Below are 13,324 nucleotides of genomic sequence, written 5' to 3'. Positions count from 1 at the left end.
AGGTTACGCGCGCGCTTTTTTTTTTTTTTTATTCTACCGGACCCAAGGATAAAAAATAAAAAGTGAAGTGACGAATTTCAGCGATTCTAAAATGATAGATTTGAATTATGTTTTAAAAATAAACATCATTGCAATTAGTAAATGCAAATTTTGTCCGAAACCGCTTATTATCTTAATTTACGTCTTAAAAAAAAAAAATGTTGGACCGCCCCGAAGAATGAGCAAGAAGAGGAAACAGATATAAAAAAAAATCATCATTAACACCCATCGCAAGTCTTGTTTTTCGCATCAAGAAACAGAATTATTAACAAATTATTCAAATTCACAATCGATCTGTCATGTCTGACTGGATTAATTAGAAAGATCCAGTCAGACGAGGATTATTTTTTTTTTTTTATGTATATAAAAAGATGATATTCGCGGAACAAACTTTGAAATGTCAAGCGCCATGCTTGACATTGTAAGAAATGAAATACCCCTTCCACCTGGATAGAGAGAATATATATATCGAGGTGTTTCCAGGTATCAGAGGTCACATATGGGCGTTGCCTATTCCTATCCAATTTCATCTGACAGGTCAAGCACGGGCCGGCGGACCGCTTAAATTTAAAGAATGAAATCTTTTTCTTCATTGTCGCAGGTAGTTATGTTGCACAGTGCTCGCCTTCGTTACGCGCACCATTGATAAAGGACGCGGCTACTGTCCTAAAAATACGTTATACCTTTTGAAAATGTAGCGAAACACAACCACGGTCAACCCTGGGGATCGCCGACTGATGACCGAAAGAGGTTTCAAACCAACGGGCCTCATATGGAGAGAGAGAGAGAGAGAGAGAGAGTGGCAAAAAAATAAAGAAATAAGTAACCGCTTTGTAACGGATATGTAAATTATATTTCACATACGAACATTGAATTGTTAACTCAGTCAAGATAGTGATTTCCTATTTTCATTTTAATATATAAAACTGCGATATTAATTTTGAAAGTCTGAAGAAGAAGTGAAATATAAATAAAAGGAACACAAAGTAAGGAACTATAAAAAAAAAATTAAAAGAGGGCTAAGAATGCAAAATTTTGCTTTCTGTAAGAAGGTAGAGTTTGAGCTAGTCTCTCTTTTATTTGTCGTATTGATCCTTTATCTTGTCTTGGTCTATAGGCAGCATTGATTTATTTTTTTCAATCTACAGTCTTATATTTCAGAGTAACAAATTAATACTTTGCTTTCTGTGAGAAGGTAGAGTTTAAATCTTTCCTTTTCGAATTCTAACCACAATTTTGTCTTCATCTGATCAGCATCGATTTCTTTTTCTTAAACATCTACTCTTCTTGGTGTTTTTCAGGACTACAAATTCAAAACTTGCTTTCTGTGAAAAAGTAGAGTTTGAATATTTTCTTTTTGAATTTTAACCACAATTTTGTCTTCATCTGATCAGCATCGATTTCTTTTTCTTAAAAATCTACTCTTCTTGGTGTTTTTCGGGACTACGAATTAAAAACTTGCTTTCTGTGAGAAGGTAGGTTTTTGAATCTTTCCTTTTCGAATTCTAACCACAATTTTGTCTTCATCTGATCAACTTCGATTTCTTTTTCTTAAACATCTACTCTTCTTGGTGTTTTTCAGGACTACAAATTAAAAACTTGCTTTCTGTGAGAAGGTAGAGTTTAAACATCTCTTTTATTTGTAGAATTTAACCTCCATTTCGTCTCAATTTAGTCAACTTTGATTTATTTTCGCAATTTGCTCTCCTCTATTTTAGGGTAACAAATTTAAATCTTGCTTTCTGTGAGAAGGTAGAGTTTAAGTCTTTATTTATTTGTCGATTTTTACGACCATCTTATTTGAATATTAGCTTCGATTTTGCAATCTACTCTCTGTTATAAACAAGGCAACGAATTAAAATTTTGCTTTCTGTGAGAAGGTAGAGTTTGAATTTTTCTTTTTCGAATTCTAACCACAATTTTGTCTTCATCTGATAAGCTTCAATTTCTTTTTCTTAAAAATCTACTCTTCTTGGTGTTTTTTAGGACTACAAATTAAAAACTTGCTTTCTATGAAAAGGTAGAGTTTGAATCTTTCCTTTTCGAATTCTAACCACAATTTTGTCTTGCTCTTGTCAGCTTCGATTTCTTTTTCTTAAAAATCTACTCTTCTTGGTGTTTTTCAGGACTACGAATTAAAAACTTGCTTTCTGTGAGAAGGTAGAGTTTAAACCTCTCTTTTATTTGTAGAATTTAACCTCCATTTCTTCTCAATTTAGTCAGCTTTGATTTTTTTTCGCAATCTGCTCTCCTCTATTTTAGGGTAACAAATTAAAATCTTGCTTACTGTGATAAGGTAGAGTTTAAATCTTTATTTATTTGTCAATTTTTACGACCATCTTATTTGAATGTTAGCTTCGATGTTGCAATCTACTCTCCGTTATAAATTTCAAGGCAACGAATTAAAATCTTGCTTTTTGTGAGAAGGGAGAGTTTGAATCTTTCTTTTTCGAATTCTAACCATAATTTTCTCTTGGTCTGGTTCTGCTTCAATTTCTTTTTTCAAAAATCTACTAGGACTAAGAATTAAAACTTTGCCTTTCTTAGAGAAGGTAGAGTTTAAATTTTTTGTCGAATTCTAACTCCATTTTGTTAAGGCAACGCTTGAAAACTTTGCTTTCTGTGAGGAGGTAGAGTTTGAATCTTTCTTTTATTTGTAGAATTCTAACCTTTATTTTGTCTTCTGCCGAGATTTCTTTTTTCAATCTATTCTTCAGGGTAACGAATTAAACATTTGGCTTTCTATGAGAAGGAAGTGTTTTAATTTTTTACGAATTTTAAATTTAAAGTACAAAACCATTTTAACTATATCGTTAATATTTACCGAACAAGATTTATTTGACTTTTGACATAACCCCGGGTGCATCAAATGGACCAAGTTTATGTCGCACGCGCCATACATTCATATTGTTGGGTGGCAACCGGTTTTTTTATTCTCTCAATTGACCGGTGGTCATCCAACTTCCTGTATATCCACGATGAAAGATCTGGACACTCATTTTCTGTGTTGCCCTTCTCGTCTTAATCCAAAGATACGAAGCACAAACACGTGTCCAATTCATTATATTCTTAAAATACTTATTCTTTTTATTCGATCCTTTGAGTGTGGTCAGTTTTAGAAAAAAAAAAAATCAAATCTTATCGCATATAAAATTTTTTTTGTTATATATATATATATAGAACAGTTTGACAAGAGAAATTGTTTGCGGCATTTTCAGATCATTAATTTCTCGGTATCATTCTCCATTAAATGTTGGAAGGGTAATTTGTTTGAATGTTCCAACTTTCACTGCGACTTTTACTGCACCCCATATATGCGCATGTTAGTAGCGGTCACTTGTCTAACTGTGCACAATATGACCCTTTGAAAATAAATTTTGCGGCTAGCCACGATTCACGACCTTAACTTTTTTTTCATTATTTCGTCACCCATGTGTGTGTGGTGGTCAGTGTCGAGTGATGTCCATCAGACGATACATTAATCAGTTTGTTTCTCTTGTCCTTCACTGGTTTCCATTTCGGGGTTGTACAATAAAAAATGACAGACACGTGTTTGCTTATTTAATATACACGTCTATTTTATCATTATTTTTCTAATTTTAAAATGGCCTAAAAAAAATTTTAACCGTTGATACCGATTTGTGCATTCAAATAATATTCACGTAATGTACCTGCGAATTTAAAAAATAAAAAACATTTCGAACACTCGATAATCCTTGTAAGCCTCTCGGTACAATTTTTACATATGCCCATTGTAACAAAACTGTGTCAACGGTTTTTATATCCATTGATTTCAGGTCGGTAGCATAACATTTCCCTCAGGAGAGTGTTTGTATCCAAAATCTATAAATCGGTACGTTACGCAGCAAAAAGCGAGGGAAAAAAAAAAGGAGTTGGAATTTGAACCAAAAGAGCTGGAAGAATTATAATGTTAAAGGGATGCGACATGGTTGTGGTGGTGAGCGCCTTTGTAAAAAGCCGGTGCAAAAGGGGAGAAATTAAAATGTAAAAGGGATGATGTGCGTGGAAAACCAGAGTCAGCCGCTATCCCCCCCCCTCCCTTCTCTTACCTTGAATCTTACTCTTCTTCCTTCACAATGGTTGGATTTCGCTAGGAAATTAAAATTAAAAAGAGGTAGATGGGGTGAGAGCTACTATATACCTGCTGGTTTCAAACTTTTCTGCAAACGGAAGTTGCACAACGTTTTTTTTTTTTTTTAAATAGAATTACATTTTTGTTGTCTTTGTATATTTAAAGTTAAATTTAGTGTATAAAAAAAAAATTTTACATTTATTTTTGAATACACTATTGTTAATTATTATAAATTCTATAAAAGTGCAATAAATAATATTTCTATGAATGAGAAATATTTGAAAAGCAATGAATAAAATTGATTGCATTTTCTATTATATGAAAAAAATTTTAGGATTGAAAGAAAAGGGATATGTGAGATAAATGGCATCCATTCTCGGTCCAGCGAGTCGACTTCCGTGTATGGATATATAGGCAACAGATGACACCGATCGCTGGGGGTATATATGGTATCGACAGAAGGATTTTTGGGTGGATACAGGTGATCAGTACACTGTGAGAAAATTCCCACAGCATCCCTTTACTTTATAATAGTCACCCCTTCAAAGGCCTTCTGTGTCTCTCATCTCTCTCTCTCTCTCTCTTTCTTTCTCATTTTCATTCCTCTACTAAAGCTATATCTATACCTATGGAAGGTGCTATAGATGCAGCATCCCTTAGCCAAATAACTTCACCCCTCGATCACTCGGAAGGATTATAATGGGAAACGGTTGGGGGGGCATATTTCTTTGGAAAGAGATCGTCATTGGAACACGAGCAATCTACAGGATACCATTGTCCTTAGATACAAACCAACTGACAACAATCACTAGCCAGGACTCATCGTTACCTGCGTGTTTCTAAAAAAAAAAAAACTTGGAAAAATCACTCTTTTTGAGTGTGAAGGAAATTTGAATAAAATTCATAAATTAAATAATAATTTACTCGAATTGCGAATCTCGTGGTAGATTTCTCATTTAAAGATGTTGTTTCTCTACTATGAAAATTTCACGAGTATACATGAGTAAAAAAAAATGAGAGTAAACATGCATTCAGAATCAGCCCTTTTCATCTCTTCATCCCCATTTTAATTTGCGGCTGAATTTTTAAATTCTGACAGACCAAAAAAAAAAGAGTAAAAGAATTTTTTTTTTTTTAATGTTGATGAAAAAAAGGGTGTCAAGTGTTTATAAACAAACTTCCTTTTTAAATATACTTTTCAATTTTATAACTCAAATATATAAAATTACTTTTTTTTATATATATATATATATTTGAGAAATGGGGAAAAGAATTTTTCTTTTTCGAAAATTTATTTTCGAATTAAACTGGTATTTCTGCAATAGGATCTAGATTATGTTCGTCTCACATTCCGCATGATAATTTCCGGAATCGCTGCTTGTCAAAGTGAATCCTTTTAACTAAGAGACAGGAGCTTGATTTGCTTTTCGTCCAGAAGCCGGACCTATGCAAATAGCATATCCTAGTTTTAAGTACTGTATAGTGTAACTTATACCTCTGGGAAAAGTTCCTCGTTTCTCGATGTCAAGAAACTCAAAAAAAAAGCGAGAGAAAGAATATATATGTCGTTTCTGTTTAATTAAGATGAAAAATTGGATTTTTTTGATCCAAAAAAATTGTACTAGAAAATTTACTTTAGTAAAAGAGATTTTCACAGAAAATTAAAAGGCATTAAAATAAGCTGCAACGCTTATTATTTTAAGGCCAGGTCCAAGTGAGGCAGCGCCATCTAAATTGAAACTAAAATTTTTGAAAATTTCCAACAGCCTTTTCTTGAAAACAAGAAGATAAATTGCTTTTTTCTTTATGGATAATTGATTATTGGCAAGAAATACACCAGCTAAAATTTTTTTTGAGTTAAAATAATGAAAAAAAATTCATGTCAATAAATTAAATATGAGCACTTTTTTCAACAAAAACTGTAGCAGTACTTTTTTAGAAATTACAATCAAAAATGCAATTTCCATTTGGCCTTAATTCAATTTTGTTTATTTTAATACCACAATGGATTAAAATAAGCAAAATTTGATTAAAATAGTAAGTGTTGCAGCTTACTTTAATGCCTTTTAATTTTCTGTGTTCTTGAATTAAAATTAGTGAATGAGAATGATAAATGATTTTCTTGAATTTGAGAGTATAGGTGAAGTAATAACAGCTGTGTATTAAAAAAAGAAAAAAAAGTAGTAGTTGGGTAGAAGTTTCTCTCGATTCCACCTCTTCGATGTGATCTCTTTTGTCGTGACGTCATCGTTCTTCTTCTTGTTCTTCATCACAGGCAGCTGTGGCTTTTGACCCAGACCCCAAAGATCGATTGCTAGATTAGTCTAAGTACCCCATAGAAGAAGGGTTTACTTACGTCAATGCTCTCCGATGAACCCCTTCTTCCGACTTTCGAATGTTTTTAACAAATGCTCCTTGTTTCTTACCTTTTAAAGATTTATGATTTTCTAAGGGGATGTCAATTGAATTTCTTCAATAATGAACTGCGGGAATTTCAAATTTTCCTCTGGGAATATTGTAATCGAGAAAATTTATAGTATATATCCAAATTATTTTCTTTGTTTATCAAAGCTGATAATTCGCCATCTCATAGAAAGAGAGGTCCAATTTTTTTTTTTTGGTTCAGTTAGAAATAAACTAGAGAACTAGAAATTCACAAGAAATTTCATCGAATTTTTTTTATACAGAAAATTATAAGGTAAATAAGCGTTGCAGCTTATTTTAATGCCTTTTAATTTTCTGTTAGTATTAGTAGTTTAAAATTTTTTGTGTTTACCCGAGGCGAAATTTAAGCCCTAATTTACAAGGAGTAAAGTAGAGTTAAACAGACCCTCTTTAGCTTCCTCAACTAGTCGCAAATTTCCCTTTCTTCCACGTCTGGATTCAAAGTAGGGTCTAAAAATTGATTAAAATATTGAAAATTTTGAAATTGCTCTAATTCTATTAATTTTTTGAAAACGCTTCAAAATATGTTAATTCCAGTTTTTAAAGGGTAATTAAAGAAATATTGTGTGAAGAAAAAATTCATTTTGCTTTAATCAAAATAATTAAAAGAGTTTTTTTTTGCATTTTTTTGTACTTCTTTAATCGAACTAGACCCTCTTTAGCTTCCTCAACCAGTCGCAAATTTACCTTTCTTCCACGTTTGGATGCAAAGGAGGGCCTACGGGAGTCTACAAGATCGTAAAGAGGGCCTATTTAGGTTCTAAGGGAAGCTAAAGACGATTAAAATTTCGCCTCGGGTATAATTCAACAAATGAGTTTCGTGCCTAACAAAAGAAAGAAACTTGTTTTCAAATCGAGACAGCAATTACCAGTATAGAAATTGTACTGCGCTCACAATTGTTGTAGATTTCAATCGGTCGAGAATAATCCGTGTAAGAGTTCTAGATAATTTTCAAGATAAATTTGGTCACTATTTAGAATCCTGTTGGTCAACAGGGTCACTCTTCATCGGACCCTGGGGTCAAAGAAGTCGTGCTTGTCTATGAATCTGAACATGGGCTGAACAAGTTCAAGAAATGAGCCGTATGAAAAAAAAAAAAATTGACGCGGAACTTGATTGTCAGCACGCGCTAAGGGTCATATTCCCTGTTCCCACTCAATTAAAATTTATATACATATATATAAAAATACCAGTTTCGGATATGATCCGGAAGTGTTGGATCTGTAACGGTCGTACGCCGAACAAGTTTTTAAAAAATCACGATCGGTTTGAACCATCACGTGGACGGGTCAAGCGACCTCTTCGGGGGTCGAGAATGATAGAGTGGTATTTTTCAAGTTCCTTCCGGTCATAGAACGATGGATTATATACGATAAAAGGATGATCCGTAATAATGAATTTTTTTTACAGACTCAAATAAAAAAGGAGAAAAATAAAAAAATAAAAACAAAACACTTTGGATACTTTATTATAGGCGACCAACAATGCACACACGAGAGGCGTGAAACGAAGAATTCTTGTAGCGCCCCATCAATAAAAGAAGAAGCGCGCGTTTGTAAGAATTGTGCGACCACATACAAAACGCAAATTCGTAAGATTTTTCAAATGTCAAAGTGAAAAATGATCTTTTGCAGTGGCGATGCATTTCTTGGAGGATTTTCGCGTCGTCTGCTGTACTTTAGAGAAATGAACCTGTTGCGAAGGTTTATGTTTCGACATTAACATACATTGTCGGTTCTCGCAGCATTTATATTCTCCCCCTCTACACACACAACACCGATTGGTGCAACAGTTAAAGTGTCGGGGGGGGAGAAAAAAAAATGCACCTGTTGCACTCTCTCATATTTATACAGACTTTGGATTCAACTTTTTATTGCATGAAAATTATTGATAATTTTTTTTTTTTTTTGTGATCAAAATGGAAGAAAGTCATTTAGATATTGCTATAGTAAACTTTTATTGTAAACGATGAGAGTGGGACCAAGCTGTGAAAATAATTATACCTCGAAAAACAGAGGGAGAGTGCGGTATTAAAAAAAAAACGGTTCCCAGGATTCGAATAGCTTCGTATGTCTTCTATAAAAGGAAGATTGTTCTTCTGGTGCTATGTCGATTGGTGGAGGGACACGAATAGAGGGGTTCATGCCAACTTTGAGACGCTTCTTGTCGATTTTAGGGTCGTACTTGTGGATGCTGCTGCATCTGCCTCTTTAGATCTTTAGTTTAATGATATCTCTCGGGAGAAGAATTAAATAGAGGGAGGAGAAGCGAATATTATTTTGTAATATCATTTAGGAAATAAAAAATAATTTTTAAATTCCGGAATCATGTTTTCTTTAAAAAGAAATTTTTATTTCATTAATTTTTAAACAGAAAGAAAAAGAGAGATGAAATGTTTTTTTTTTTTTTTTTGAAGAATACAAAATTTCCTGTTCTTTGTAAAAATGAACTTGTAAGCTGTCAAGTTTTATCGATTCTTCAAAGTCTCTTCAAAAATTGCTGAACCGTTAACGACGAATATATAGTTTAGTGAACACGATAAATCTCCAGTGTGCGTAATGGATTTCGAAGCACTATATATCGATGACCTTCAAGACGAACATCAGTTTTCCAGTAGAACCAAGATATCGCCATTGGAAGAAATCCTCTTAAGGTACTTAACCAATGACAAGTCTCTCTCGTAAATATATATATATACCAAGATTGCAGAAATACTAAAAGTTCAAAGCGAAACTTAAAATACGTCGAGAGAGGGCTTTGAAAGTGAATTTTAAAGAATTTTCTCGCTCTCAAACTGAAAAGAAAACAAACAGGAAAATAAGTTTTTTATAGAGGTTCTCAATTAAAATTATTTAGGTTTATTTAAATTTTCGATAAATATTAAAGAAATAAAATTTGAAATTGTAATTAAATAGTTAAATATAATAATGATTATAATTGGGGTAAGCGGAATTTTTTGTTTGTTTCTGCAACACCAAAATTCTTTTCATATATAGGTATATTATATATAATCATCGGAATAGTATAGTATATGTTTTAGACGATTATACGCTCAAACTCCATACAGAATTGAAGATTGGCGGTTAAACTATATATACATGTCTAAAAAAAAGGCACACGCGACTATTATTCAATCATTCCAGTAACGAGTTTCTTCATCCAAAGTGATCGTCTTCCGAAGCCCTAGATATTTAATACCTTTTGTTAACTATCAAATACTTTAGTCATCATCATCATCAGGTAAAAATCGTTAAAAGGTGGTTGTTGCGCGAGCCATGAAAAGAAAATAAAGAGGGTAAATCAAAATTTTTACATAATCTTCTATACTCTCTTTTATATAATGAAAAGAAAAAAAAAGAGAAATGCAAAATTTATTCTTTACATATGGTAAAAGTAAACGATTATTGTTTGATTGATTTATTGAAATTGAGCAACCCCTTTTTTTTATTGATATCTAGGATTCAAATATTGAGTTAAATTTTTAGCGGTAATAATTTTTTTTTTTTCCTCTTTTGTGGCTTAGAACCGAAAACCTTATAGTTTTGCTTTGTCGTCCGTTCCTTTGGTTTCCATAGCAACCGTTTCCATAGTAACCGTTACCATAGTAACAGTTTCCATAGCAACTGTTTCCATAGCATCAGTTTCCATAGTAACCGTTACCATAACAGCAGTTTCCATAGTAACCGTTACCATAGCAGCAGTTTCCATAGTAACCGTTACCATAGCAGCAGTTTCCATAGTAACCGTTACTATAGCAGCAGTTTCCATAGCAACGTTACCTTAGCAGGCAATGGAGGCGCCATGCGTCTGCTTCTTTCATATTTTTTTTATGGAAAGTAAAAAAAATTTGATAAGTTCATAATATCTTGACTTTAAAAAAACCTCAATTCTAAATAGGAGATATGACAATAAATCTGTGAAATTATATATATTAAAAAATGGCGCCCCTAAGTAGAGAAAAGTTGACAAAAAAATTGTCGAGGAGGGATGAATTTTTTTTTTCATCTTATATCTCTGAAACCACAATGAAATGCAAAAAGAATTATTATACACGAAATGGTCATTTCACGTTTGGTATTGTATCCCTTAAATAGTGAAAGAACTTCGATACCCTATATTTTGGTCTCATTTTACTAAAAGCTGATCGTATTTCATGATTCTTTCCCTCTTTGAGTGCGTATAATTCGATGGGGTGCTTCTCTTCTCTCTTTTTTTTTCTCTTCTTTCTCTTTGACCCTGGACTTTTTCATCGCGGTTTCCTCCGAATGGTAACCTGACTTGGTTTCGCGATGGGAGCAGTTTTTTCTTTTTCTTTTTACTTTTGTCATTCGAAATCATTTGTCCACAATTCGATAATAAATATCATCTCTATATTTAGTAGAGGTCTTTTTTTTTCAAATTTAATAAGTCGTTTTTTCAAAAAATATTGTTCAGAGTTCAAATGCCATGAAGCGCGTCGAAGAGCGTGGAAATTGTAAATTTGTAACGGATTTTAAATAAAAAGTAAACATTGAAATTATAAATGTAGAATAAGAATAAAAAAAAAACGTAGAAAAATTGAAAAAAAAATTATTTCGTTTTATAAATTTAACGATGGCTACTTTCTCAGGTAGATAAAGATTAACAATGCACACGACATCCCTTGATACGTTATATATGTTAAGAAATGGGCACTTGTGCCCAGTGTATGGAGAACGTTATTAACAACCAGCAACGGATAACACGAGTCCTAGGGATCCTTTTTCTTTTCAAGGAGCCTTCCCAAGTGACCTGAGGGCAATATCCTTGTCCATTCGCGCATCTAGGACGACCCCAAATTAATATTCAAATTCGTATATCTAACGGACGAATAAGGATCTGACCCCCTTATATATATATATATATATATATTGTTAAATTCTTTCTTCCGTTTTCATTTTTCGCTGTTAACGAAAATCTCCCCTCCAACTCTTTATTTTTGAGAGAGAGACTGTCCTGTGGCGAACCTTCCACTGGCCATATGTAACGTCATTTATTGTGCGTGAAGATTTTTTTCTTCTCCTAATCCAATGTCCTTTTTTCTACGCAAGAAAAGGGACGCTATCCAATTGGTTAAAACGACCCTAGGATGAGTGACCTGATTATTCTTTTTATCTTCAGGTCAAACTGATTCAGTTCAACGTTCTGATAGACTCAAAAGAATTTTATTCTTTTTACATTCTCATGGAAAAATCTTTAAAAAAAATTCTATCTATTCTATTCTAAATCTGAATCGATGAAATTTTTACTGATTCAAATTTACAGTATGTATATAAAAGCAGATAGCAAAGGGTATAAAATAATATTTAATAATCGAACTATAAAATTATTTAACAAATTAATTCATTTTATAAGCTCTTGATGAATTCTTTGTAACATGTATGTAATTTTGTATTATAAAATTTCATGGGACAGCCCATTGGTTTTTTCTCACTCTAAACCGGAATTCCAAGTCCTTGAGGCGCAAAAAAGGGATGGCACATAAAAATTTATAACAGAAAATACATGCAATAAAACATGTTACACTACTACTCGATTTAAATATCTTTCCTGATGATTTAAATGTGATTTCGAAATATATGTATTAAAGGAGGGTTGATTTAATGCATTTATAATTGTATGAATGGAACGGGGCAGGGTCATCGGTCGGACATCACTGACCCAAGGGATGACCTGGTCACTGTCCAAGAAACCTAACCCTAACCTAACCCCACATTGTACTGTGACGATCCTAAAAGTGACCGGCAGACCCAGGCACGGGCCGCACCGGTTTTTTTTTTTCTATTTTCCACTTCCTGTTTCTTAATTCGTTCATCATTACATTACTTTTTACGATCTCGACGCTTGTAATTTTTATTTAAGGGACGTTGTGACTCTTCTCAAAATTATTACCTTGTTCTCAAGCCATTTCATCCCTTTTTATGGATTGTTTCACCCAAAGCAAAGTAATGGACATTATTTACATTAAAAAAAAAAAAACATGTTATTTTGTACAACTAAAATCCAAATTTTTATTTTTAAGAATAAAAATGTTCAGTTGTACAAAATACTCTCTAAATCTGAATTAGTAAAAATGTTTACTAATTTGAATTAATGACTCACTTTTTGCTTTAGAATTAGTTAAATTTTACTAATTGTTAGTAAAAGTTACTAATAATTAGTAAAATTTTACTAATTCAGAAGCAAAAAGTGAGTCACTAATTCAGATTAGTAAACATTTTTACTAATTCAGATTTAGAGAGTAACAGTTGGAATTTTAATTTTTGTACACTGAGAAAAATATACTATTGAATCAATTGCATTTTTGCCAAAGGTATAAAAATTATTGATTCAAAAGCATATGCTATAAAATTTGTAAAATATTTTATAGATTCTATGCTTTTTGATCAATAATTTTTATACCTTTGGCAGAAATGCAATTGATTCAATAGCATATTTTTCTCAGTATATACAAAACAAATCACTGGTTGTACAAATTGCGAGCAAATTTTAACGAAAAATTTTGTGTACTAACCCAAATATTCTTTGAAAAGTATATAGTGTGAGAAGATGGAAATTTTCCTCTTAAATATTAAATTATTTCATTGGGACGTTTTTCATTAATAAAACAGAGATTTGAATTTTATATTGTAATACAATATGAATGTCAGTTATATGTTAATATATATATATATAAATAATATACGGAGGTCTTACCAAACTTGACTGTCCAAAACCCCTTCTAATTG

Source organism: Leptopilina boulardi, unplaced genomic scaffold, assembly GCF_019393585.1.
Source record: "Leptopilina boulardi isolate dan_hultmark-lab unplaced genomic scaffold, ZJU_Lbou_2.1 LbouV2_110, whole genome shotgun sequence".
Classification (NCBI taxonomy): Eukaryota; Metazoa; Arthropoda; class Insecta; order Hymenoptera; family Figitidae; genus Leptopilina; species Leptopilina boulardi.
Note: the sequence above shows the minus strand (reverse complement) of the source record.